The sequence below is a fragment of the Dasypus novemcinctus genome, chromosome 14, assembly GCF_030445035.2.
Source record: "Dasypus novemcinctus isolate mDasNov1 chromosome 14, mDasNov1.1.hap2, whole genome shotgun sequence".
In the NCBI taxonomy this organism is placed as follows: Eukaryota; Metazoa; Chordata; class Mammalia; order Cingulata; family Dasypodidae; genus Dasypus; species Dasypus novemcinctus.
Genome location: NC_080686.1, coordinates 104,577,939 through 104,584,340, shown reverse-complemented (window position 1 = coordinate 104,584,340; position 6,402 = coordinate 104,577,939). Strand labels below are relative to the sequence as shown.

At 64.1% G+C, this 6,402-nt stretch overlaps 1 long non-coding RNA gene across 1 annotated transcript; it reads right to left on the bottom strand.

Annotated features, from left to right (window-relative positions):
* Nucleotides 1-629: 629 nt before the first annotated feature.
* LOC139436439 (uncharacterized) lies at nt 630-3,700 on the bottom strand. The gene is made up of 2 exons (XR_011645718.1): nt 2,400-3,700; nt 630-2,052 (listed from the first exon to the last, which is right to left on the bottom strand). It is a non-coding gene; the product is annotated as an uncharacterized lncRNA (long non-coding RNA).
* Nucleotides 3,701-6,402: the final 2,702 nt, after the last annotated feature.

The following is a 6,402-nucleotide window of genomic DNA, read 5'->3' as shown; positions in this document are numbered from 1 at the left end:
CTGGACCTTGGTTCCTCACCTGGAAAATGGGGACAATGACAGTTCCAGCTCCTCAGGTTGTTTTGTGGACTCACTGGCTCCAGTCCCACACTGGACGTTAAGGGGATGATTGGGGTTACCTTCTACTATGACCATCACGGTAAGTGTCTATGGGGTTCTGCCCCCAGCCCGATGGTAGGTGGGGCCTAACACCCACTTACAATATCATCACCTGCTATCAGGTGCATTCCGGTGCCTTCCGCAGCATTTCAATGCACTTTCCCACGTTACAAGGGATTTAAAACACATTCACATATTTTATTCCTCACAAAAACTGAGTTGGGGTCAGCGGGTTCTCCCTTCAGGGATGTGCGCCACGCTTGCACTTCCCCGGAGCGTGTGATCGAGCACAGGCCTGCACGCAAGGGAAACGCTGCGCCTGAACGCACGCTTTTCTCTAGGAAGTGATGGAACAAGTGGCAAGCACGGAGTGCTCATCTTACAGGAAATCAGATACAAAGAGTTTCCAGTCCAAGCCTCCCCCTCCCCAGCTGTCTGGCCTTGGAAGTCTGGCCTTGGAAGTCACTTTGTTGCAGAAGTCGAGAGAGGTTCAATAATTTGCGCATAGAAAGGCCAGGACTTGCGAATAATTTTGGGAAGGAAAAAGAATTTATTTATGACGGCTGGGCTCGGAGCTTCTCATTCAAAATCCGAGCCCCGAACAAGATTCTTGAGTTCCTTTTATACAGAGAGGAAGGGCCAACTGGTTCTTTGTTTCAGCGCTCAGTAGGCTTGAATTAGCTTGTATCTTCCACCTCCTAGGTAGGCTTTCAGCATGCACTTCATCCATTCTAGATAAGCTTTTAGCACATTTGGTTTGCATTTTCCCTGAATATTTGAAGTTTATGGAGTTTGCGTGGCTAAACGTTCTCCAGGACTGGAGTTGTTGTCATGGCTCCCAGGGGCAGGGCTGCAGTTCTCACTGTCCCAAATGCACAGCTCAGGAGGTTATCTATGACGAGACGACCAGCCCCCCACCCCCAGCCTACATCAACTTCCAGCATCGATTTCCTCCCTTCTCTGTGGAACTTTATTGAGCATCTACTCGCTGCCTGGGCCCGCCACACACTGAGAACACAGAAGGATAGGCCACAAATACAGCACGGGGCGACCACGCCCCACGCTGTGGCCCACGGGGAAGGAGGGGGAGCAGGGAGGAGCACGGGGTGCTTTCCGACCCAGCCAGGGGCTCCAGTGATGAACCAGGAAGGGCTTTCCAGGGGAGGAAAGGCACAGAGAGCCAGGCAGGCCAGGCAGCAGCAGTGGGAACAGCATTGGCAAAGGAACAGCAGGGTGTGTACAGAGGCCCAGGAAACGCCCGGGGGCACCAGCGCTGGGCAGAGGAGCTTGTCTGCCTCTAACTGCTACCCCGTGCGCCTGGAGCAGTGCCCACTGCATGGTAGGGACTCTCTGCCTTCTTGGGGGAGGAGAAGGGGCAGGGGCCAGATCCGGAGAGCTTGGACAGCCGCTGAGGACTTTGGCCGGGTGAGAGGTGGGGCCGGGGTGGCATTTGAGAGAGTCGACGCGGCTGAAAAGCGAGTGTGAACACTGCGACCGTCAGACCAGGGAGGGTGGGGTCTGGCTCGGGCAGTGGGGGCCGCAGAGGGAGGAGGGCAGAGCGAGCAGCACGCAGGCGAGGGTCAGCAGGGCGGGGGAGGAGGCGGGCGCAGGGGGCCCCGGTTTCTCCTGTGGGCCCCATGGCTGCGGCTGGCCCCAGTGCCGGCCGCGCGCACTCCCGGGCGTGCTGGCGTGACCTCCCCTGGTGGAGGGTCCCCGAGGGCAGGGACCGCGCGGCACCCAGCGCAGAGCAGGCCCTCGCTTACCGGAGAAGGCGCAGGGAGGGCCAGACGGGGTGGGCGGCAGGCCAGGTGCAGAGGGCCGTGCGGGGCTGGGACAGGGTGACCTTGGCAGGCCCCTGGGCATCTAAAGGGAGACTTCGGCAGGCTGAACGTGTGCGCGGAGCAACAAAACGTGCGTGTGGTTGTTTGAATCTGAGCCTCTTTCTTCACGTTCCTATGGTGTGAAAAGAGGGGGATTGTAAGGTAAGCAGAAAGCAGCCATGACGGGCGGGGTGCCCAGGCTCGGTGGGTCCTCGTCATCCAAGGAGATCAGTTACGGCACGGAAGTGCGGCAGACAAGGGGGCACGTCTCGATGACCCGTGCCCACGGAGGCTGCAGTGTCACAAGGCCCGGTGCCTGCCAGGCATCCACTCCTGCCCTTTGCAACGAGCCATAACCCCACTTGCTAAAAGCTGAAAAAAGCCAAGAGGCGGTCGTGGGCTGGGGAACGCACGGCCGCTGAGCCTCTGGCTCCCCAGATGCGCGTGGAGGCGGCCCTGGTGTTCGGAAGCTGCGCGTACCCCAGAGAGGCACGTTCTTAAGTCAGCCCTTTCCTCTGGGGCGATCCGTCGACAGGAGGACCTTCTGGTGAGGCTGCTTCCCTTCAGGTGGGGCCCGGCCGCGTCGGGGTGGGTCCTCCTGGTGCTACCAGGGTCCTTTATTAAGAGGAGGAAGACAGACAGACAGAGAGCGAGCCCGGGAGGCAAGACGCTGAAAGCAGCTAAGCCAGGAAGAGGAGGGCGAGGCCGCACACGCCGCCCTGGGGGCAAGGCTGGCGGCTGCCCGGCTTTGGGGAGCAAACATTGCCCCACGGGGTCGTACTTGGGACACTTCCGGAGCGCAAAACCGAAAGAAAGCAGGTGAATTCCTGTTGTCTGACCCACCCCATGCCGTGGTATTTGCTCGATGTAGCTTAGGAAACTAAAACAACTGCACAGCCTCCGCCTTCTGGTTCACACCTGGACGTCGCGGCCTCCACTTCCTGGTTCACGGGGCGGTGGGGGGGAGGCGCAGCCTCTGCCACCCGGTTATCACATGGACGGCGCGGCCTCTCCCATCCAGTTCACGTGGAGACAGCGGGGTCTCCGCCGCCCGGCTCGTGAACAGACAGTACAGCCTCTGAGCTCAGCATCTCACGGGATCCGGGGCGGCGCGGTGGCTCTTGGCCCTGGCCGCAGGTAAGAATCACCCGGAACGACTGGACATCCCCGCGGCCAGGCCCCGCCCGGGCCCCGGTTTGCCGTCTCTGGGGCTGGGGCGCAGGCAGCCGTCTCTCGTAATGACCTGGATGTGCAACCAGCCTTGAAACCGCTGGGCTGATGCTGTTTCTGCCCCCTGCAAACCAAAAATCATACTTCCCACTTCTGTAACCAAAAAAATCGGTTCCGGCCGACAGCATTTATTGAGCACCTACAGCATGCGGGCACACAGTGGGTGGAGGAAACGAGCTCTGAGAACATCCGTCGCCAGCACCCGGCCTGGGGACACAGTCAGAGGCGCAGATAAATCCTGGCTCTCTGCGGAGGCCCCTGCGTCAACCAGCGGCGATTCCCAAACCTGATATTGAGTAAAAGAATAAAAAATCCCCCCAAAACACACAACACCGTCGTTTAAGTCCAAAAGCCGACAGAACACACAGCAAGAAACTACGGAGAACAAGGGTGAGAGAGCCAAGCCCGGAGACGCCGCCCCGACGGCGCGCGTGGACCTCAGGGTCAAATCAGAGAGAAGGCTCCACGTCAAGTTCGTTCCTGGAGCTCCGTTGCGTCTGAAGCAACGAGGCCGCCGCAAACCCTTCCCAGCGCCTGTCCCAGGAAACCGTGCCGGAGCCGGGCAGAGCCAGGCCTAGAAGGAAAGGTCACAGCAGGAGGCGTGCGGCCTCAAAGAGGAAACGCAAGACAGTCCCAGCCCCGGGAGCCGACGGCCGCCCAGGGGCCTGGCCGCACATAGGGAGGCCTTCCCAGAACTCCCTGCCCCCGAAGGGCCTCGCGTAAGGAAGGTTCTGGAAAGAGCCACGGAGGAAGAGCCTCGGGAACTTGTCGGCCACGGCGTGGCTCCGGCCTCCGTCCCTGGCCGGCTGCTGGGTTGGAGACCCCCGGGCGGGAGGCCGCCCTCTGTCTGTCTGTCCTCAGGGCTCGGTCTGGCCCTCCTGCATGTGATGGAAGGCAGGAAGCCGCGGTCTGGCGGCGGCTGCGGTGCAGGCAGAGGGGAAGGGGCCAGCTGTGAGAACTGCCTTGGCCCCGGGCTGGAAATCAACACGAGTGAAAATAGACAACTACCGGTAAATGGGCGGGAAGGGGAAGTCGGGGCCCCAGGCTCCCCAGAGACTCCCTGAGGTTACTGGGGGCTGGGGCGCTGCACCCCTGCACCCCCCCACCCCCTCGGCCTCCGGGTGACTCTGACAATGCTTCCTTGCTAGCTATGCCACCTCCTCCAGGAAGCCCTCCTTCACCTGCCGCCTCTTCTCCCGGCCACGGCACCGCGGTGCGCCCTCTGACCACGGGCACTGGGGGGCAGGCCTGGGGCCCCCAAACTAAGAACTGGCCTGGCCCCTTGCTCCCAGCTTGGGGGCCCCAGCCTCTACAAGTGCCCCTCCCGTGAGACAGGGCCCCTGCCCGGTGGGAAGGACGCCAGCTGCCAGACGGCGGGACAGTGCGGCGGACCCGCGAGGGGCTGCGGAGGCGGTGAATGAGCAGGGGGCCTGCCGGGGGTGGTCGACTCGAGCGCCCGGGCGTCCCAGCCCCCGCTGCCTCAGGACGCGCCCCTTTCTGGGCCAAGGGTGGAATGAGCTAAGACCGACAGGACTGGGGTCCTTTGACGGGAAACGTGGACACGCAGACGGGGGACCCGGGGAGGCGGCCACGTGGTGACGCCCGAGGATCTCTGCGCCCGCCGGGAGCTGGGGGGGCCTCAGCACGTCCCATGGTACCTCTGCCGCTCTGGGCCACCGCCTGCGGCCTCGGAGCTCGGGGGTGGCCTCCCCTCGCCCGGCCTCCCCCCCGGCCCTGGGACCCAGCCGCGCCTCCCTCGGCAGAGCCTGGAGGGGTGTGCGGGGGCCGTGGCTGGGCGCTGGGTGCAGAGCTGGGAGCACTGCACACGTTCTCCTGTTGGTCCTGCCACACCCCCCCCAACGCAGCACCCCATTTCACAGGTGAGGGTCTGAGGCTCCGCCGGGGCCCCGCCCCCTCCCCCCATCCCCCGGGCCCTGCCTCACCCGGCCTGTCACCCCCTTTGCAGGAGGTTCCCAAACCCACTGGTGTGACAGCACCTCCCCTGCTGGCACCTGTCCTTAGATGGGCTCCCCACACACCCGGCCCAACTCACCCCACCCTGTGACTTTCCAGGGCCCTGGGAAAGCTGGACGCTTTGGGGGACGGGGCAGCGCCCACACTGGAAATGCCACCTTCACGCCCGCCTTGAGCCCAGAAAAGCATCTCACCCAACCCACCCGCAGTGGGGGCCTCAGAGAGGGCGGCTTGTGGGGCTCCCGGCGAGGTGGGGCTGGGGGCCCAGGCAGCCCCTGCCCCCCGCCCCACGGCCTCCCGTCCTCTGCGCCACTCCCCTCCGAGCCTGCAGCCTCAGGGCTGGGCCTGGGGCTTCACCACTGCCAGCCTGTCCCTTCTGCCTCTGTCCACAGACGGAGCCACAAACACGGCCATCCAAGTGTGTGCGGGTGTGTGAGTGTGCACGTGTGAGTGTGAGTGTGCACGTGTGAGTGTGAGAGTGTGCAATCCCTGGTGGGCCGGGGCGAGGGGCGTGCTGGGGCCCGGGTGAGCCAGGTGACTGGAGTGGCCCCGAGAAGTCCCTTTCCAGCCCCCTGCAGCCCTTCCAAGAACTCGGAGCCGCCTTTCCCAAATCCAGAGGACCGTGACGGAATTATCCGGAGGAGGCTGGCAGGAGCGCGGCCGTTTTGGTTTGCACCAGCCGAGGCTTGGGGCCGCAGGCGTTTTCACTACCTGAAACGCGGCCCCGGCCCGCGCGTGGTTTCCGATGAGCAGTTTCTGTTTCGGGGCCTGGAGCGCGAGCCCGCTGGGCAGGGAGGCCCGCCCGGCGCTGAGAGCCCGGCCTGCCCGGGGACCCGAGCTGAGCTCCTGGGGAGGCGCGACGGTCTGGAGACCTGCCCGGGCGGTCCAGGCGGCCGGAGCCCCGGGCAGGCCTGCTCTAGAGGCAGGAGGCGGGCCCGGCAGGTGTGCAGTCCAGGTGAGGCCCCACAGGTGTGCCCTGGCCACGCCCAAGCCACCTGCACAGAGGGAATGCCCGCTTTCCCGCCCTGAGCGCCACGTCTCCGGGCCTCCCCGTCGGAGCGGCCACACAGCCGGGAGCTCGTCCAGCCCGGGGCGGCCCCGCGGGCAGCCCTCCCCCAGTGGGGGCGAGAGCCGGTGGGAGCCCCAGCCCGCCGACCCTGAGGCCTGCTGGGGACCTTGGGGGTGTGAGCCCGTTTGTCAATAGGACCCCCGGAAGGTCAGGCATGGAGGTGCGGGCTCGTTTTAGGCCTGTGAAGGCCCTGCTAAGCGAGGCCAAGCT